The 21,818-nt window shown below is 47.4% G+C and overlaps 1 protein-coding gene across 4 annotated transcripts in view; it reads left to right on the top strand.

Annotated features, from left to right (window-relative positions):
- Window positions 1-5,782: 5,782 nt before the first annotated feature.
- The window catches only part of CACNA1E (calcium voltage-gated channel subunit alpha1 E), a 493,636-nt gene continuing 477,600 nt past the window's right edge, over window positions 5,783-21,818 (top strand). For 2 of the 4 annotated variants that reach the window (XM_032393033.1, XM_032393035.1), the window contains exon 1: window positions 5,783-5,945. The gene's annotated coding sequence lies outside the window, so the exon portion shown is untranslated. The remainder of the gene's footprint in view (window positions 5,946-21,818) is intronic. The other 2 variants (XM_032393036.1, XM_032393037.1) reach the window with 1 other exon arrangement.

Genomic DNA, 21,818 nt, shown 5'->3' on the forward strand with positions numbered 1-21,818 from the left:
ATGTTTTACTTATTCTGTATGTGGGGTGTGTTTGTGTGATGCCTTGACAGTTTGTGTGTGTGTATCAAATGGAATTATCATGGGCGTTTGCTGCCACATGCTTTCCGGTTCTGCTCTCGGGTGGTGAAAGAGCGTAGGTTTGTCCTAATGTTTGGGTGGTGCACTTGGAGCTGGTGAGAGGACGTGCATTTTCAATTTTGTGGAGGGTGCTGTAGCGGCATGCTTTGGGCATACAGGAAGGTTTTTAACTTATTTTTCCCATATCAGATTTCTATTGCACAAAAGTGTACAGGAGGTGGATTTTTCACCAGCTGGGAGGTATTATTCCCCCCCAGGATGGGAAAACTCAGTGTGGATCCATATTGGATCAAACAATCTAGTGTGGATGCAAATTCAGGTTTGGGAAACAGTGTCTTTTTGTTTTTCCAGGGTATGTGTTGGCCTTTTCTTTATTCTCTTCTAGCTTTCTGCTCTTTCTACTTTAAACCTTCCCCTTTTTCTGAAGCTGGGGCTAGCCTGCTTATGGCAAGAGGAGTATGAGAATGTGGCACTTGGGGAGGGGGTGGTGAGGATAACTCATGGAAGTCTGCTAATGAAATGTGTCATTCAGTATGTGCATGATATCAAGAAGATTGTGTGTCACTTGGCAGATCTTTGAGGGTAAGGCAGCTCCATCTGGATTAGGGATTATTTGGGGGAAAGGCGATATGAAGGCTGGGGCTTCAGCTAGGCATGCCTGGGTTTCTGAGTTGTGAATGAGGACGGCACACTGTGCAAAGCCTAGCCCCCATGCCTGAGGCTGTCTCAACCTAATGGAGCTCTGGGCACACAAGTGTGAGAGCTTGAATGTTTGTGTGTTTATCAGCTCTGTCCCTTCTTCTTTACGTAATGTATGACCGAAAGAGAATTCACTAGGGAGCCTTGAGAAGAAACCCTTGTTTTCTGAATTCTTGCCTCTCATTCACGTTGACAGCTAAGGGTTCCCAAGTGGGGAGGTCTTGTTTGTCCATCAAGAAATGACTATCAAAAGGATATTTTCTTTTCTCCTTTGAAAATAGCCACTTCCTGGATGACAGAAATCCACACTGGCATCTCCCAGCAGGGGCCTGAAACACTGCCCATCTCCTCCCTGACTCCTCAGCCCGTGGCCCATGTGCCTCTGGCAGCATCATCTCAGCCTCCGTCTGCTTTCCTCATGGCCCTGCTCCCAGAAGGAGTCACGCTAAAAGGCTACAAGACATTTGATGTCAGGCAGTTGCCCGAAGCTCTGACACCTTGGAGGGAACTTCACTTCTATTCCTGCATGAGTTTAGTTACTTGTTGAGTTTGCCCAAATGGTGGCACATAGCACCCTCAGAGATGGGCCAAAGGGAACCACCCACTTGGCATTGTTCCCTTTCCCCACTCCTGCCGGAGCCCATTTCAGGCCCTCCAGGAGCTGTTTCCATAATAGAGCATCCCCACCAAAATGACTGAAAGAGCCCATTGCTGTAGGCTCACCACCTCATCAAAACAGTTTGGGAAGGAGGTCTCCTTCACCCCATCCATGGTAGTGCAGGGGAGGCTGGGGCTTGAATGGGCTCCCCCTCTGGCTTCCTTACCCTGTGCCCTTTATGGGGTGTATGTTGAGTCTCTCATAGGCAGTGATTCAGACACCTGTGGTTTGAGGTTTTTTATCCTGTCTTCCAAACACTACTTGTTAAATGCCTTCCAAGTAGCAGCAACTGGGGATACAGCAATGAAGGAGGCACTATTTGACCCTTAGTGAGCTCACCTGTATAGAGGTAGCAGCCTACCAGCCAGCAGTGAGCTGGGGTACAATAGGGGCTAACCCAGAGCATGGATAAAGGGGGCAGGGAGTTTTCTTAGAGAAACTGATGTCTGATCTGCCACCCAAAGGATGGGGGAAGTTAGCTGGGCAAAGGGGGGTGATGGTACACTGTCAAGCAAGAGGAAATGAAATGAAATATTTATTAAAAAAATAACTGCTTCACAGGTGAAACCTCATGGCAAATGGTATTCATGGGAGAGAAAAATGGGGGGGGGAGGGAGAGAGAGAAAGAGGCATAGGAAACAAAGAGGCAAAGAGATAGAGAAACAGAGACAGGTAGACAGAGAGGAAAGGCTGATAGGTGGACAGATGACAGAGACAGAGGGAGGCCCAGAGCCTCATGGTTTGTTAGAGCTGAAAGGAACCATAGTGAATGTCCACAAGCCCCTCATTTTACAGATATGGAACCTGAGGCAAAGAAAGTCATTTGCCAGAGTCATGAAGGTATTTAGTCTGAATGCTGAGTCAGGAACCTAGATCTCAGCTTCCAGTAGGTTTGAGAGAGGAAGAGCTAGAGAGGGATAAGATGGGGGAAAGGGAAGTCAGAGATGGAGGTAAGAGAGTTAGGGAGAGGCACAGAGAGACGATATTCACTGGTGTCACACTGTCAGGATTACCAGAGTGAATGCAGGGAAAGTTTAGATGAAATCTGAGCTGGATTTCTTTCTTTTCCTTTCTCGTTTACCTTCCTCTCTCCCTCTCTTTTTCCTTCTAACCACATCCTGCCTACAACTAGATGTCAGGGAACTGGTTGCCACGGCTACTAAATGGCATTCAAGCAGGCTAAATTATTAAACCAGGGTCTTGTCTTTGAAGCCAAGGCCCCAGTGTGAAGTACCGTTAGGGGGCGCAGTATGGGGCATAGGTTTGTGCCCAGGGCTGTCCTTGGTGCTCTCTTGCTGGCGTGGCTCGGAGAGAGGACAGTGTGTCTTGAGCACTGAACCCTTTCCCCCTGCTGGCTGTCACAGAGGCTTGGAGCGGGGAGGAGGTGCATCTGCTGGGGTGAGGGGTCAGAGGGATACAGGCTCTGTGTGCTGAACTGAACCCCTGCATCCCAGACTACTTCCCCAACCTGCTCTGCCTAGAGCCAAAGGCGCCGGGCAACAGCCACCACTCATTCAAATGGGATAAGAACAAAAGCCAATATTTTTGTTATGTCTGAAATGACACCATATTGTTCTAATTAGTTGTTACTTGTAGCCAGAGAGGCAAGAAATAAAATGACAGGTGTGTCCAAGGGGTTGTACTTGGGCATCTGGATTTGTGATGCCTCCTTGGATAGGTTAAGTAAATCTGTCATGGAACCATCCAGCTGGTGGGCATGGCCTTATCCCAATAGTATGAATGGGCCATCAAGGAGAATCTTGTTTGTGGGCACAATTGTTTTTTGTTTTGATGATGGAGAGGGGGGGTGAGTATGGATGCTCTTCTCTTAAGGAGATTCCAAGCCAGGAAAACCATCAGCCTTCTGGTATCCTAGCTCTTTAAACTTTTTCATTACAAAAAGAAACCCAAACATTGTAGTGTCAATGCTCCTGCTTATGGACTGATGGAAGAAGGGCCTCAATGGCTGGTAACTGCCCTCTCTGTATGCTGGGGTGGAGTGGGGGGGCACGAGGAGTGCATTTTGGGGTTAATGGAGTCATTCTCCTTCCCTTTAACAGGTTCAGTAGATTCTGAGGTTTATTTCCTAGAGGTTTATTCTGAGGTTTATTTCCTCTCCACTTTGTGTTTTTTCTCCCTTGAGAGGAGGGCTGCTGACTCCCCAGGCCCTAGGATTCTGACCTCCCTTTGTGCAGGGCCCAAGATCTCCTCCACAAGAGGGGCTCCCACTGCACTCTGATGCTTGAACTGAAAAAGAAAATAAAAAAATTTTTTTTGGTGTTGTTTTTGTTTGTTTTTAAAGATTTATTTATTTGAGGGAGAGAGAGTGAGAGAGAGAGAGAGAGAGAGCACACGAGTGGAGGGGCAGAGGGAGAGGGAGAGAATCTCAAGCAGACTCCCCAGTGAGAGTGGAGCCCAAGGTGGGGCTTGATCTCACAACCTTGAGATCAAGAACTGAACTGAAATCAAGAGTCAGAGGCTTAACCCACTGAGCCATGCAGGTGCCCCCCAAATAAAATATTTAATAGGGGAAACTAGATGTGTAAGACTTTTTCAAAATCTATCAGCCTCAGAACAACTGATATGTTGCCCTGATTGTTTTTTTTTTTCCTAATGCCCAGCATGAGAAGTTTTTAATGTCAGAGCTAAATTCCTGGCTTTCTAAAAGTCTAGTTCTTAGAGACCAGACTCACTTCCTTTTCAGTACTTACCTGAACCTGGGGTCAAAGTCCTGGGTCCTCACAGAGTGACCCTCCCAAACAGACCTTCAGAGGGGGAGGAAGGGAGGGAGTGAGAATTGCCAAGGAGGTGGTCCAGCCCTTGGTCTTCACTTCCTTCCCCTACCCTAAAATGAGAGGAGAGGGACAGGAATCATCTGCCTTGCAGCTATTGAGTTCCCTTCAGTGAAGTCTTCTAAGATGTGCCAGGCCCTTGAGGGGGTGGGTGTACAGGGTGCAAAGTTGACTAAATAGAATCCCTGCTCTCAGACACGGGAAGATCCATAGTTAAGTGGGAATGGCTGCCTGTCCTCATTCAACTTTGGCAACCCCCAAACCAAGCCTTCAGAGGACTTGCCCCATCTGTGCCAAGGCCAGGCCTAAGGAACAAGAGCAGTGAGGGAGAGAACCCTCCCCTTTCTCCTCCTCCTCCTCCCCTGGTTCTTCCTCAATCCTACTGCCTCCTCTTCTCTCTCTGGGGCCCTTCTGTGCTCTGATTCTGAGCTTTTGGTGGAGGGTGGGCATCTGCTTTTGGGAACTGCCAAAGCCCCTCTGGGGACCTACTTGGACTGAAGAGATGAGCTGGTGGAGCCCAAGGTCTTTACCAGCAGTGGCTCTGGGAGGCATTTCTGTGATTCTTGAGGAAAGATATGCAAAGAGCCAGAGAAATGGGGGAAGAGGGAGCCCTCTTGAGAGAAAGCCTTCAAAACGACAGTTTGACACGGTTTTGAGGGCTGTTTATTTTGTGTTCCTTAAGTGCCCGCCAGGGAACAGGGTCTCCCTTAGAGCCCACACCTGGCCCCTAGCAGGACCCGCAGAGAACCTCTAGGTCCTTCCAGAGGCAGCAGAGAGACTCCCCACCGTGGCTGGGGCCCCCTGTCCTTGGGCAGCATCTGGCTCAGGGACTGGTCCCCTCCACCACTTCCCTCTCTCCCTTACTCCTTAAAGCCCCCAATTCGCTTGTTTCTCTTTAGATATAATCATGCTCTCGTATCACTGCTCCCCCTTGCCCGACGGCGAGGCCAGCGGCTGACACCCTGGAGCCCGGAGCCTGGGTGAGGCGCCCGAGCAGGACCTCGGGAGGTGTCGCTCCCGCCCACAAACCGGGACAGTGTTCTGGAGTGGAATCGCTTGGGGAATTTCGAGGTCGCTGAACTTTTCCGCCGGAACCCTGACCTGAATTTCTCGCCCCCAGGCTGTTTACTACCCTGAGCCCCGCGTCACTACCCCAGGCCCGGCTGCCCCCGCCCCGCCCCGCCCCGCCCCGCCGGCCCCGCCCCGCCCCGCCCGCAGCCCCGGGAGTGCGCGCGCCCGCCGCCGTGCAGTCCCCGCGCCTGCCCGCCCGCTCCTTGGCCGACCGGCGCGCGCTGCCGGTGCCGGGACCGCCGCCGCTTCCTCAGGAGCCGGCTCCCGGCCGCCCTGCTCCTTTGTTATTCCCCCGTCTGCCCTCTCGGGGGGGGGCGGGGGGGCATGTGTGCGAGTTGTCTTGCTGACTGTCAGAAATTTCTTTTCCACTGTGTGGGCAGGAGGCAGATTTTTTCCCTTTTAACTGTCTTCCTTCTGTTTTATTTATTTTATTTTCTGTTTCTCCCCCTTATCTCCTCCTGCCTTCCTTCCCCCTTCCTTCTTCGGGTGGCTCCTTCGTCCCCCTGCAATCTCACCATCTTTCCTCCCGTCTCTCTCCGTTCCCCTCCCCCCACCCTTTTGCTCTTTTAAAATAATTCAGGGATGTCTCGGGAATCCTAGCACGCCCTCCCCATTCAGCCGAGCGCGGGACCCTGCGTGAATTCCAGGTAAGCCCGGGGTCTGGCCGCCGCCGGAACCGTGGTCCGCGCCGGCGCCCGCTGCTGCCCGCCGCGCTGCGCTGTCCTCCCCGGCGGCGGGCGCCGCGCCTCGGTCCCGGCGCTGCTACCTGTTGGGGGATGATGGACGGCGGGGATTCCTAGTTTGCCCAGACCTCCTCGGAATCCGGCTCTCCGCCAGCTTTGCCTCTCCAAGCGCTGCCCTTTCCTGGCAACTTCCGTGACGATTTCCCGGGCGTGAGAAAGCCCCGTGCCGTCCGGCATTTCGGGGTGGGAGTGGTGTGCCCTTGCCAGGCGCCCGGGCGGGCGTCTCGCTCGTGGTTGCGCGCTGGCCCAGCCCGCGGTGAGGGAGGCTCGCGCGGCCCGGGAGCGCCGCCAGGCTCGGCGCAGGTGCCGGCCGCCTGGTCTTAGCGAGCCTCGCCGGCCCCGCCGCCCGTTCGCCAGCCCCTGGTACCCGGCAGTTTTGCGCGGGGGACCCCTCGAGGGGAGGGCTCGCTGAGCAGGGACAGCTTCCAGCGAAGTTTCTGTGACGGAAGCTGCGTGCGCCCTTGGAGGCGTCCCAGGAATGGTATGCTGGGTGTCTGGAGGCGCGGGTCGGGCAGGTGGAGAGTGGACCCAACCCTGGGAGGGGGCTGACAGCTGGGCCCAGAGCAGGGAAGGCAGTGAGGAGAAGAAGCCAGGCTACTTCGAGTGACTTGCTGTTTGACAGAATTCGGGTCTCCCAGTGTGAGAGTGGTTGTGCATCCTTTTCTTGGGATGGAACTCCCAGTTTTTTGTGCCTCTTTGCTTTGTGCCCTTGCCTGGGAGAGAATGATGGGAAACACTACGCCTTCCGAACCCCTAAGATTGAGGCATCCACCTCAACCCTGGGGACAGAGGTGGCAGTTTGTCTACTTGCCCAAGGGGGGGGGTTCCCTCACACTGGGTATGTGAATATGAGGCCGCTCAGGGTGTGCAATTCAGGCTGAGTGGGCTGGTGACCAACATCTAGGGGCTTGTAATGATTCGCTGGCTCTTCCCTTTGGAAGCCGTGATGGTGGATTCTTACCTACTCTTGGGGGGCCCAGAGCTGCCCCATGTCACAGAGGCCTCATCCTTAGAAGAAAGACTGGATGGAGGGAGCCTGGACCCCTTAATCCAGAGAAGCGTTTTCCTGAAAGGATAGGATGTTTGTGATGCTTAAATAAAAGCATGGCCTAAAAAAAAAAAAAGAAGAAGAAAAAGCATGGTTTTCTCTTCACTGACATCACAGCCAGAGAAGAGGGGCTCTCTTTACTCAGCTGGAAATTAGGGTAGACACCAGGGGAAAACTTCCTGTTGACAGTTCCAAGAGGAATTACTAATGGAAAACATAGAAGTTCCTCTTCTGCAAATGTTTAAGTCCTGTATGATTGTGCAGCCATCTCCAGGGCCTAGAAGAAGGCAATCTTTTCTTGCTGTTTGATTCCATTCTACTGTTCTTTTTTCACATGCTAAGTCTCTGGCCAGCTAAGAGGTTTTATTGCTGTTGTTGTTTGTTTGTTTTTTACAACTTTGTAGTAATGGGTAATCATGTAATTTATTGTGCAAGCCAGGACACTTTTGAGAGTGGATAGAGACATTAGTAATAGTTACATAGGGACAATAGAGGCTGTCCAGACAAGGATGAATGATCGCCCAAAGAGTGACTATATGGTCAGAGGTAGGGACAGTTCACAAGGCAACATATGTTACTTTCATATCATTTGGATCTTGCATCTTCCTTCCTGTCATGGTTCTTCCTGACTCAGATCTCAAACGGACTTTATTTCGGTTCTCTCTGAGAATCCAGCTCTGAATACAAATCTCTTTCCCTTGATGAACTCTTCTTTCCCCAGCTCCACCAGTCCCTCCAAAAATCCCATTCCCAGAATGGGGACTTCGGGCTCTGACTGCAGGGATTACAAGCAGAGGGTGATTTACATGGAGCTGTTTCTATTCCTCTCTCTGCTTCTCGGTCATATTTATGAGCATGGGGCTCCCAGGAGGCGGCCCGTCTGCCAGGAATTCAAGTGTGTTGATGGCAGTGTGATATATAGTGACCCTCGCAGTCACACAGTTGAGTTACTGGATTACTGCTGTCATACCTCCTTGGTTCTCTTGCGGCTGGGGCGAGGTGTGTGTCTTGGTTTAAAACTGAGAAACTGATGTTCAAGAATTGTCCTATTGCAGGGAAATACCTGGCTTTTCCTGCCTCGCTTGTGTGCAGGAGTGATGAGGATTCTTAGGGGATGTGTCTATTAGTCATACCTTCATTCCCCTGGGAGCCCCTGGGTCTGTCAGACAGCCACGTCCCTGCAGGGCTTCAAAAATTTAGCTACCATTGATTGTTTATTATTTTCCAGATATGATACCAAGCAATTTTTAGACTTTATCATAATTAATCCTTATCCAACCCTCTTAAGTAAGTTCCCTCCTTTAATAGATAAGGAAACTTAAGCTCAGAAAAGTTAGTAACTTGCTCAAGTTCACCCAGATAGTAAGGGGGCAGAGCTGGGATTCAAAGCCAAGGCTAGCAGACTCCTTCTGTGCAATGGTGCTTTGTTGTGCTGAAGTTGATGTGGTCAGTGTTTGGCTCACAGAATTAATCCCACCTGTTTGGGGTCGTGGGGATGATGGACAATTCTAGAGTGGAGTGGGTTGGGCACTCCACTTGTCCATCCTGCCCAGTTCTTGACTCATGTTGCCCCTGTTCTTTCTGTCAGCATGGCCCTTTCTTGGGCTCCATGAAGTTTGTGTCTCATTCCCTGCCCTGCTTTTTGACCATCACTGTAGGGGTCTCTTTCCTGGATCCTACTCCAGGAAATCATGAACTCATGATTACCTGGGGTGGTAGAATTCTTTCTTGGAAAGGCAGAGCATATGTCACTATCAGGTTTTTAGTATCTGTCTACACCTTAGTTATTGAAGTCTATCTCTCTTAGGATCAGGATCACCATTGAGTGAGTCCAGTTGTTTCAGAGACTGACCATGACCTGGACTTGGAGAGACTGTGCCTACCCAGAAGTAATCCTACAGATTAGCAAGGGAATATTTACCCAGAAATAATTCTGTAGATTAGCGACCGTACATAGCTGGAGGTATGTTGGCCAGGCCCCTCAGATTCTTTGTCTATCATATAGGTGAAAATAGGCCATTAAGTAGATAATGCCAGACATTGTTTCCACCTATTCATCATTTCTCTTTACCCTGTAGCACCATAATCAGCCTGACCTAGAACAGCAGCATGCTTAGAGGGAAGGAGGGCATTATCAGGTGGGGTGAGGTAGATAAAAGTGCATTGCCCTGGAAGACTTGACTTCTAGCGCTGGCTCAGCCCCATTAAGTAGCCATGTGGCCCTGGGCCAGTCATTCACTTCCCTGGGCCTCTTTTACCTTGCCCGAAAATGGAGTTTGGGCAGATGCTTCCCAGGTATGTCCCAGTTTGGCAGTCTAAGATCCCACAGTTCAGGGTGGCCTTGTGCTCTGTGCTCTGCAAATCCTAGGCAGAGCCCTCCTCCCTTCCCCTCTTTTGGTGAAGCTAGCGGGGCACCTGGGGCTGATGGATAGGCGTTAGATGGAGGGACCACAAAAGAGGCATCCTGGGGAGGAGCAGTGACTGCTCTTGGCCTCCTGTGGGCAGCCTCTGCCCAGTTTGTGTCTGGAAGAATGAGGTGGCTTATCTGGCAAGGGGAGAGCCTTTGCCCTGCCTTGTGTTAACCTTGCATCCCCAGTAAGTGACAGAGGATTGAGAAGAGCAGCAAATGCAATACTCTGCTAATCAACATCTATAATATGCCCTGAATGATGAGCTAAGCACTGGAGAAGGAGTGGGGATGGGAGATAGGACAGTGGGAGAAAGTGGTCTACAAAAAAAGGTGGGGGCACAGTCTTTGTTCTCAATGCACTGACAGTGTGATGGGGAGCCTGGATCTAGGCCATTGCATGAAATATACATGTGACAAACCATAAAGCCATCTGGGACCAAAAGGCTCATTATAAAACCATTTGTTCTGGTAGAGGATTGGTTATGTGCACATCAGGCACCTTCCTGGAGGAAGCAAAGGTGTGTGGTGCCTTTCTCACTATCACCTGGGAAACTTCTACTAGGGGTTTCATCTTCATCTCTGACATGAGGATTCTAAAGGGTTCTGCTGTCAGCTTACATGCATGGGTGTGGAGGAATTGCAGTGAATGAGATTCTAGAACAGAATTGGGCTTTACCAAGGAAAAGGCCTTTCCATTTATATGGTTCATATGGTATTATTTGGAAAGATTCATCGTGTGGAATCACAGAGCCTCTATAACTACATGGATCACACTTGAATGAAAAATTTCCCCTCTAAAACTGCTAGCCTGGGATTGGGGTGAAGAGAGAATGCCCTAGATTATTGATGTGGGGTTAGTGTTGGCAGCCCCAGCTGCGTGGGCCTTGGGGAAGGGCAGAGAACTGGGGAACAGCAGGAGGAAGGTGTGATGCTGTCTTGGGTTCGGGTCAGACAGCCCAGCCTGTGGCAGGGCAGCGAATCCATCCCCAGGGGTTTTTATACAATTTCTAACCGGGGTAACAGAATCTAGGGCTACACCGATGGGGACACCTTTTAATGGTGGAAGTTTCACTGTTGTTGCAAAAATGCAACTCGATGTCCAGGTAGTTCTTTGTCTCTTGTGTACTGCAGAGGTGGTGTGTGTTTATGCTTCTCTCATACATCTTTTGGGGTTCCCCCCTTTCTCATGAACCGTGTGTGTACGTGGCCTTTTTCTAGGAGGGGTGGGAAAATAAAGATGAAAATGACATGGTTCATTTTCATGGTTCACTCTCAAATAATTGGTTTCTAGCTCTCAGTACAGTACTTTGAAGAAGTCTTTATTTCTTTTACCAAATTATATGTTATCTAACCATGACGTCGTGGATCTGGTCTTACTCCAGTCCTTACTGGCTGTAGACCACAGACAAACCACTTAACCCCCGGGCCTCAGCTGTGTTATCAATACACAGGCCCAGGATCCTATCTTACAGAGCAGGGGCCTGGAGCCTGTGGTGGCTTGAGATTCCTTCCCATTTTAAGAGCGATGACTGTTCCATGATTTTGTCTCATCCCTTTTCTCCCCCTCTCTTTGTTCTTTGTCTCTCCCTCTTACTGTGTCATACAATAGAATTTTTTTTGTTTGTTTTCTCTATTTACTGAACAAGACTTTTATTCTTTTTCCTTAATTTAAAAAGTGGTGAAGAACATTTTATATTTCTGCTTAAAGTAATCTCTCTTGACTTACTTGGTTCTTTTTTTTTTTTTTTTAAAGATTTTATGTATTTATTTGAGAGAGAGAGAGCATGAGAAGGGGGAGGGTCAGAGGGAGAAGCAGACCCCCCGCTGAGCAGGGAGCCCGATGCGGGACTCGATCCCGGGACTCCAGGATCATGACCTGAGCCGAAGGCAGTCGCTTAACCAACTGAGCCACCCAGGCGCCCTTGACTTACTTGGTTCTTGACTGATGTTTTCTTGAGTATAATGATCCTCAGTATAGACAGAGTTCCATGCCTTCTTTAGTGAAGGGATTTGCAATGAGAGGTGAACACATATCCAACATATCCAACAACCTGCTTCTCTCTTTGTTGCATCTCAGACTCTGGGTTAATGAGCTGTTTGGCTCTGAAGTCTGAGTCCTGGGTACGTCTGCCTCTGTACCCAGGCAAGGAAAGTCAGCTTGCCAGCCTCAGAACCTGGACCCTGGCTCAGAACCGTCCCCAAGGTGTGTGGGGGAGAAGGAGTCTGGGCTGGGGAGTAAAGCCCCAGATGTGAACCTCAGCTCTGTTACTCAGTGGGAAAATAACAGCCTCTCCCTGCTTGTCCCCCTCCTTCCCTTCTCCTTTCCCACCCTCTCTCCCCACCCTCCTTCCTTCTGCAAATGATGTATCCTGAGTACCCATTCTGGGCCAGGCAGTGATTTGGGTGCTGGGAATACAGCAGTGCACAAGCTCCTACTTCGGTGAAATTTATATTCTATCGCAGGGAGAGAGAGAGAGAGAGAGAGAGAGAGAGAGAGAGAAAATAGACAAGTAAATTTGTAAAAAAAAAAATGACTGATAAATGTCACTCAGGAAATTAGCATAGGGTGATGTGGCGGTGACTGGGTAGCTCTTAAGATTGGGATGTCAGGGAAGGCTTCTGAGGAGGTAATAGTTAAGTGAAGATCAGAAAGGCAAAAAAATGAAATAAGATCCATATCACCAATTCTCTATGGCCCTTATGAGGAGCAGGTACCATTGCACAAGAAAGTGTTTTGTAGACTATAAAATAAATGCAGCACATTTTATATCCCATTAGGCAAAATTCCTTGAGGGCAGGCATGGTGATTAATTAATATTTGCGATCTCAATACCTAGCATGGTAGTAAATGTGGGTTGAAAAAGAATTAGGTTTATGAAATTGGGAGTTCACAGGGGATTTTTAAGACATAAAATAAGATGTTATCTGTGGCAGGCCTTTGTTAAAAGAATATTCCTTTCACTCTTGCCATTACTGGGCAGATTTCTATACGCATTGCCCTGGGGAGAGTGGAGAAGCTCTCAGAGAGGAGCATCACCAGGGCAGAGAGGGATAAAGTGGGATGGGAAATACTGAGCAAGTACACTTCCTGAGGAAATCCCATATTGCTTTTCTTGCTTTTTGGGGTCTTCTTAACCCAGCACAGAGGCTCACTTCTCTGAAATTGGGAAGAGGTGCTATAGGCTTATTCTTGCTCTCCATAACTGGGGGAAGACTTCCTTTTCCACACTTCTACAGCCCTTGCCTTCCTCCAGCCCTGGAGCCAGGCTCATCAGGTGCCCAGAAGACCTCAGTCCATTCTGCTGACTGTTGCTGTGACTCTCTAGACCAGCTCCCCTCCCTACCACCCTGAGGGTTGAGTCAATGTAGCCCACCTACTGCATCCAGTGAGTCACGGCTTTTCAAACACCCAGGTATGAATCACTCAATTTGTAGCCCTTGAGATGTCTTGGATGACAGCTGAGGGAGAAGACTGTGTACCTGTCCCTGTCCCTCACCTTGCTGTTGCTTTATCACACTTCCTGCACTTAGAACCTAGACCTCTAATCCCACAGCCCAGCTCTAGGGCCATGAGACCAGTTGTTGGAGTAGATGGGGTATTCACTCCATGGTAGAGGTCCTTCAGGGAGAACGCACTGTCCCAAAGTGTGGTTCCTGGACCAGCAGCATCATTATCATCCTGGACATCCTGAATCAGGAACTCGGGTTGGGGCAAACCTTCCAGGTGAGTCTGATGCATGTCAGAGTTTGAGAACCACTGTTAGAGCCATTGATGAAGGGCTGTACAAGAAACATGGGATAGCTTACACCTGTTTGGGATATAGGATTTGTTATTCTTGTTTTATTTTTTAAAAGATTTTATTTATTTATTAGAGAGAGAGAGCACGTGAGAGTGAGGAGAGAGCGAGAGAGCGAGAGAGAGAGAGAGAGCAGGGTGGGGCACAGGGGGAAGGAGCAGATGGAGAGGGACAAGCAGACTCTGTGCTGAGTGGGGAGCCTGACTCTGAGATCATGACCTGAGCCGAAATTAAGAGTTGGACGCATAACTGGCTGAGCCGCTCAGGAATTGTTACTCTTGTTTTATAGGAGCAAACAAAAGCCTCCAGAATCCAAGATCACAGGAGGTGGTAGAGCCAAGACTGGCTCCAAAGCCAGAATTACTATGAGGTTGAGACGCTTACTTAAAATGCAAATATTTCTGGAGACTTCTGTTACTAACCATTAACACCGTAGTGCTCATTGCTTTATTGTCCATTTACAGTAGGCTTCTGAGAAGAGATCTGGAGCAAGCCAGGTGTCCGTGGTATTTTCCGGGTGCTTTCACTGCTTGGTCATTTGGCCTCTGATTAGCTCTGGCTGGGTTACTCCTCCAGATGGGAACTGAGGGACTGCTCCTTAAATGTAGGTGCCTTCTCATCCCAACCCTGGCCCTTTCCACTTCTTATGGTATACACTCTCTCAGAGAGATTTCCTCCCCTCCCTTTCTTCAGCCATCACCCATATACTGATGCCCTCCAAATTTGTTTTCCAACCCGGGATTGTCTCTTGAGTTTCAGCATTTCCCTCTGACTGACTACTGGACATTTCTACTTCATCACTTCATAGTATCTCAGACTTACCTTGTCCCAAACTGAACCCATCATCATTGACCAGATCTTGTCTTCTGCTTGTGCCCCATTTGTTATTGTTTCATTGGCTAAAGCAAGTCACAGGGCCAAGCTCAGATGTGGTGTGCAAAGCTCCTCCAAGGAGCAGACACTGAGATGGGATTAAATGTCCAAGGACTTTATTAGGGGATATACCTATGAAAGGTAATGGGGAGGGAGCCAGGAAAGGCTGGAAGAGCTACCAGGGCATCATACAAATCTGACCCTGAGTGATGGATAGAGGGAAAGAAGGTTGGGTGCAAGGGTCCCAGCCTGCTGTCCAATCTAAGGATGCTCAGCAGGGCTGCTGGGAAGCCCTTGGACCAAAGTCAGCCATCAGATGCATTTCATTTCTCCCAGGAGTGGGCCTGCCTTACTGTGCCTGCCCTGCTCCCTCTGTCAAATGCAGTGATGGATTTCAGAGCCCAAAGCTGGGGCACTTGGTAAATTAGGTGCCCTGTAGTTAACATGTCTGCCAGGCACATTCTTAAGGCTGCTGCAGGGCCATTACTCTCCCTCCACCCCTTTCACAACCTGACTGAGGATGCCTCTGTGCTGAACAACCAGCTCCCAAAGAGATAGTGCTGATCAGCTATCTGGGATGGCCCAGTGAAGCTGGGGCCCATTTCTTCGTCCACCCTCTGACCTGTGAGGGTCTCCTAGTCCATTTCTTTACCACCTTCCTTAGCAATTTTTGACCATACATCACAGCTCACTAGCTTCTCCAACAAACATAGAGGAAAATTTAAAAGATGGAACTCAAACAAGAATTTGCATCCTATGCAAATTGTCTGCATTGTGCCTCCAACTTCCTCTGGCTTTTACCTACCATTTCTCTACCATGGCCACCTCTTCCCAGCCCTCTATCTTCCCCTCTTCTCTGACTGCGTCCTGTTCATTATGGCTGAAACTAAAGGCCGAAACATCTCCAAAATGTCAAAACAGGCGTTAGTCATCTTGGTGAGAGACTGGCCACCCAGGGAGTGAGCAGAGCAGAGTGCTGCCTGGTCAGGCGAACTTGGAGGCAGGTGCCTGGGGAACCAGGCAAACACAGCCTGAGTGTAATACGTGGCTGTAGTAGTTCTGTCCCTGCCCACTGCCATGCTCTTTCCTGTGCGGTGGAGGCAAGACTTGCTGGCATCCTAGAATTGTCGCTGAAACTCTGTTGCTGGAACATAAAGCTGCCCAAGTCCCTGTGGCAGGTTTTCCTAGTGGGTGGGTGAGTCCAGAGAGGTGTCAGACAAGCAATCACCAAGCAGATGGGGACTGGGTTCTGTGGTAGAGGACTTAGAGCACCAGCCCTGGGTCAGGCGGCTGTCAGGGTCCTGACTCTCCCATTCATTCCTAAGTGGCTTTCCACAGGTGACTTATTTTCTCTGAATCTCAGCTTCCTTGAATGTGTGTAGGACTCATACCTACCCCATGGGATTTGTGTGAAGTTTGAGTCAGTATAAGCAATCAACAGATATTAGCTAGAGATTATTGAGACTTGTTTTGGGTCAGGGGATGGTGCTGAGCTCTCAGGGGAGGGGAGAGAAGGCACAATGGTAAGGAGGTTTGGCTGGGCACTGCCATAGTGCACTTAAGTGGGCCAGCCTCTTAATTTTCCATCCTACAGTGTCTCAGAGCCTCGAGCTCAATAGGTATCTGGTAAACGCTGACTAAATGAGCATATAAAATATTTGAGGTAGGCAGACAGTGTGGGTTGCCTTGGATCTCATCCTGTTAGGCAAGGCTTTTGTAGGCACATAAAGTTGTGAGGGTTTGGGGGATGCTCATTTGTAAAGGCCATGCAAACCATTAAGACAAACACAGTTCAATTTAGAAAAAATTACAGATTGCACCCCCATTTTATTTCTTCACTCTGCTTTTTAAAGTTTTCATAGCAAAATTTTCAAAGCCCAAATATGAAGTGCCAATGAAATAATTTGCCTTGTAAACTGTAGGGCTTGAAAAATATGTATAACGTCAGCAGTTATGTAGGAAATAGCTCCTGATAATTTTGCTATTTTGTTCAGCCTATAAAGGCAGAGGGTGCTTGAGGTTTGCATTGCTGTTAGCCTGCCATTGAAGAATTGCAATTGAAAATTGAAGAATTTTAATTTTTGTTTTCACTGATCCTGAAACAATCTTCTATTTTTAGGGGTAGGAGGACCTTTGAGGGAGCTCTAGCAGATGTAATTATACTGCAGACCTCACCCCAAATCCTGTATATCAAAAAATGATTAAACCTCTAGTACAGTGATTCTTAAGCTTTGGGGTCATAGAATCCTTTGAAAATTTGATGAAGACTGTGGACTCAACCTGGTGAAATGCACATCCCAAATATTCATATAATATCAGGGGACCCCAGAAACTCATGAAGCACATCCTACTTGGAGCCTGGGTGGATCACCCCAGCATCATGAATCAGCCACAAGGGGACTGGGCAGAGCTCAGAGGACAGAGATGCCAGGTGGAGAGGCAGATCTGGGGCTTGCCCTCACTGCAGCTTCTGGTGTGCAGGACTCCTGCAGAGACGTTTCCTTCCTCAGCATGCAAACTTGCCCTCCCTGAGGATGTCTCCTGCACCTCACAGGGGCTCCCTTCTGCAACTGTGGACCCTGATGCTATCCAGAAGGCTGGCTGTGGGTCAGCTTGGCCCATGGGAAGCGATCCATAGCGACACAGCAGAGGGAGGCCTAGAGGGTGGGTGATGTCATTTCTCAGCCCCCTCCAACATGAAGTCTGTAAAAAGTCTGTGGAAGGGGCTTCCCCCTGGGCCTCAGCCTTTGCTCCCATTACTTCCCTTCCTAAAATGCCCTGGTCTCTCCTCTCTGACCATCTTCCAGAGTCTCACCTCCTCTGGGAAGCATTTGGCGTCTCTCCCAGGTGCCTCCCTTCCATCACTGCTGTGGACCCCAGTATCATTATGGCCCTCCCATCCTCTGTGCCACGTGATCCCATACTCCTTGTGTTTTTTGGTTAACCTTTCAGCTGTAGGACTTGGCTGTGCAATGAGAGGGCAGATTCTCAAGGTCAGAGACTACACCTTCTGCCTGGCTACTTGGAGGCTCAGAGTGGGAAGTTTAAGAAGACACCAAATATGTTATTTAGGAGAGCAGCCAGGAGAAGCAATAGAGTTCCCGTGACCGCTGCAGGGGCTGTGAAGGGTGAGTCTGCTGGAGATGACTGTGTTTTTAAAACTCCTCTTTCCTCCCCTGGAAATGGCTCGATTTCTCTTCTCAAAGCAGTATGATTTCCCCAAAGAGTTGCTTGTACTTGTTGGGTCCAAACTCTCTCTCTTTATTTTCTCTTTTTCCTCTTCTCCTCCTCCTCCTCCTCCTTCTTCTTTTTTTTTTTAATTGAGGTATGATTAGCATACAGTGTTATATTAGTTTCAAGTGTACAATATAGTGATTCAACAATTCCGTATAATACTCAGTGTTCATTACTGTAAGTGTATTCTCTTCTTTTGAAATTAGCTTTTTATTGTGGAAAATTTCAAACATATACTAAAGTAGAGAGAAGAGTATAATGAACCCTCAAATACTCACCACCCAACTTCAATAATTATTGACTTCTGACCAGTTTTTTTTCACCTAAATCTCCCTACTTTGCCTCCCCACTGAGTTTTTTTGAAGCAAACATTTAGGTACCAGTCTCCAAAAGATAATGGACTAGAAAAATAACCATAATAGCATTATTACACTCCTTCAAAATAATAATATTTTCTTAGTATGTCCAGGTATCTAGTTGATATTCGAATTTCCCCCATTGTATCTTATTATTTTTTATTTTTTAGCAGTTTGTTTGAATCAGAATTCAAATAAAGGCCACACATTATATTTGACTGAAATGTTTCTTGAGTCAGAATCTGTAGGTTTCTTCCCCTGCTTTGTTTTTGGCCTTAGAATTTGTTGGTTGATGAAACTTGGTTGTCTTTTTCTGTAGATTTTCCCATCCCCTGGATTTGGCTGGTTGCATCTCCATTGTGTTGTTGAATGTTTTTGTTTCCTGGATTTCCTATAAACTGGTACTTAGTTCCATCTGATTCAGATTTGATTTTCTATTGTTTTGTAAGTAGACTTCCTAGGGAGTGGTGTGTACTTCCAACAGAGGCACCTAATGTCTGGTTGTTTCTCTTCTTATGACATTAGCAGCCACCGAGGATCGTTACCTAGATTAGGGTTGGCAGACTTTCTCTATGAAGGCCAGACAGTAAATCTTTTAGTTTGTGGGCCATGCAGTCTCTATCACGGCTTCTCAAAACTGCCACCATAGTGCAGTAGTACATGAATGGGCATGTATGAGTTCCAATAAAACTTTATACACAGAAACAAGCAGGCCAGATACAGCCCAAGGTCCATGGTTTGCTGACCACTGTCTGGATTAGGGGCTTGCAAAATGTTGATATTCTGATCCTGTCATTCCTTGTTCATTTATTAGTTGGAGTAACTTATAAGGAGAGATTTTCTCTGCATTATTAGTCTCCCTCTGTTCTTTTTGACCCTTCTTTAATGAGGCTCCCTTTTGTCCCTACTCCACCAGAATTGTTCTAAGATCATCAGTGACCATCCTCTTGCTACAGCCAGTGGTTAATTTTCAGTTCTCATCTGGAGATACTTAACAGCAGTGTCTGACATAGCTGATTACTCTTTCTTTCTTGAAATGCTTCACTTGGCGTTCAGAATGTACATCTTCTCCCAGTGTTCTTTCCGTGTTACTGGTCATTCCTTTTCAGTGGCTTTGTTAATTTTTCCTCATCAGCCAACCTTGAGTGTTGGATACCCCTAGGCTCAGTCCTCAGATCTCTTCTTTATCTACAATCTCTTATCCAGGACACTGTCTGCAGATGGCTCTAAATATATAAACATATAGCTACATACATATGTATATTAAATATCATATTTAATAGGATATTAAATATATAGCTCTAGCCTGGCCTTCTCTCTGAACACTACATCCGGTTACCCATGAGACATTTCCACGTGGATGTCTAAAGAGGCATGCCAGACCTTACTTGCTCAACTATGAATTCTTGGCCTTTCTCATAAAACCCATTCCTTCTTCAGTCTTCTCTGTCTCAATTAATGACTCCACCCTTCTAGTAGCTTCAGCCAAAAAATATGAGCATCTAGTCTGTCAGCAAATCCACTTGGCTCAATTGTCAAATATGTCCACTTCTCACCAAGCTATCAACCTGGTACAAGCTGTTGTTACCCCTCTCCAAGACTGTTGCAACACGCTACTACTAACTGAGGGTGGTCAGGTGCTCATGCTTCCCTACTTGGAGTAAATTCTCAACCTGGCAGCTCTAGGGACCTTTTGAAAACTATGTCAGAATATCTCATTCTTCTGCTCAAAACCTTCCAGTGGCTTCCCATCTCATTAAGAGTAGAAGCCCGAATCCTTAAAATGGTCTACAGAACGCAACAGGGTCTGAAAGCCACCACCACCTCTTAGCTCTTTGACCTGTACGTAACACTTCATATATATCTCTCTGCTCCAATCACATAAGCTCCTGATATGCTAGGCACACCCTTTGTCTCGGGCCCTGCATTTGCTGTTTCCTCTGCTTGGGATGCTCTTCTGCAGATATTAACGTGACCTTTTCCCCTTTCCTTAGAAACTAAGCTCTTAGAATCCTCTGGGTTGCTGGACTAGCTGTGGTTCCCAGAGCTTGGGGCTTATGTAGAGGTACCTCTTTGGATTCACAGCCAACCTTGGGGTGTTTTCTTCTAGGTCTTCACTCATGAATTCTGTTTCAATGTTTTATTCCAAGGCCTGGATCCTGGAGCTTACGCTAGCCCAGAAAAAGGCTGTGGCAGTCCCCTCTTAGGGACTTTCTGCCTTCTTTCTGTCTTCCGGGGATGATCGTGCCTTGGTTCCTCTCCATTCATCTATGCGAAAATCGTGTCTGTCATTTTGAATTTGAGTCCGCACTGGACATATGGAGGCTTCTGGTCCCTGCTGGGGGGAATTTGGATGATGTCATGAAGCAGATATGTCTGCGAGGCTGATACCCTGGAGCCTTTCCCCAGCCAAGCTGCTCATAGCCCAGTCCTTGGCCCTCACCTTATAGCATCACAGACTCTGAACCAGATGGGCCATAGAGGTAACCTGGTTTTAACCCTCTGAATCTCTTCTGCAACATGTCTGATAAGTAGCTACCCAGACCACTCACTACTTTTAAAAATAGCCCATTCAATTTTCAGATAGGTCTAATCATTAGAAAACAATTTAGACCTTCAACCTAATTGAGTCTCCTGTTTACCTTCTTGAAGGATACTACCATAATGACTCTTTCAACACTTATTCCTAAAGCGAGGGCTTGAGTGAAGATAGAATCAGTTAAGATCCCATTTACTCAGTGGTGAGGCTCTTAAAGGCAGGAACCCATCCTATTGATCTCTGTATTCCCAGTACCTGGCATTGTGCCTGAATATAATAGGTACTCAATAAATATTTGTTAAAGATAATAGCGAGGAACCACTACTTATGGAGCACTTACAGTGTGGCAGGTACTATTCTAAGCCCTTTATGTTCCTCAGACCAACCCAACATAGTAGGTAGTGCAACTATTATCATTTTATGGTTGAGGAAATTGAGGTATATGAAGACTAAGTACCTTGACCAAGTATGTTAAGCTAAGGTGACAGAGCTGTGAACGGGAGGATTCAAACCCAGGAGAGCTGATGCTAGAATCCATGCTCTTTTTTGTATATTATCTAAGGTTTATTTCTTTATATTTTTACTGTGGTAAAATATATTATACCATAAGATTTATTGTGTTACCCATATTGAAGTGTAAAGTTTAGTGGTGTTCAGTACATTCACACTGTGGTGCAATCATAAAGTCTGCTAGAGCTTTTTCATCTTCCCAAACTGGAACCCCATTCCCATAAAACAATAACTCCCCCTTCTTCTCCCTCCCTAGCCCTGGCAACTGCCATTCTACTTTCTGTCTCTATCGATTTGACGACATGAGGTACCTCATACAGGTGAATTCATATAAGACTTGTTCTTTTGTGACTGGCTTATTTTACTTAGTATAATGTCTTCAAGGTTCATCCATATGGTAGCACGAGTCAGGATTTCCTTCCTTTTTAAGACTGAATAATATTGTATTGTATGTGTACTCCACATTTTGTTTATGCACTTATCCATTGTTGGACATTTGGATTGCTTCCCCCTTTCAGCTATCGTGAATGATACTGCTATGAATATGGATGTACAAATATCTGTTTGAGTCCCAGCTTCAGTTCTTTTGGGTATATACCCAGAAGTAGAATTGCTGAATTATATGGCAATTCTATGTTTAATTGTTTTGAGGAACTCTCATACTGTTTTCCACAGTGGCTGTGCCATTTTACATTCCCATTGCAATGTACAAGGGTTCCAAGTTCTCCACATCCTCACCTATTTATTTATTTGTTTGTTTGTTTGTTTATTGAGCATCCTATTGGGTATGAAATGGTATCTCATTATAGTTTTGATTTGCATTTCCCTAAGAGTGAATAGAGAATCTTCATGTGCTTATTGGTCATTTGCATATCTTCTTCGGATACCCAGCTTTTACATCAACATGGATGGGACTGGAGGAGATTATGCTAAGTGAAATAAGTCAAGCAGAGAAAGTCAATTATCATATGGTTTCACTTATTTGTGGAACATAAGGAATAGCATGGAGA

This window comes from Phoca vitulina, unplaced genomic scaffold, assembly GCF_004348235.1.
Source record: "Phoca vitulina isolate PV1807 unplaced genomic scaffold, GSC_HSeal_1.0 scaffold71, whole genome shotgun sequence".
In the NCBI taxonomy this organism is placed as follows: Eukaryota; Metazoa; Chordata; class Mammalia; order Carnivora; family Phocidae; genus Phoca; species Phoca vitulina.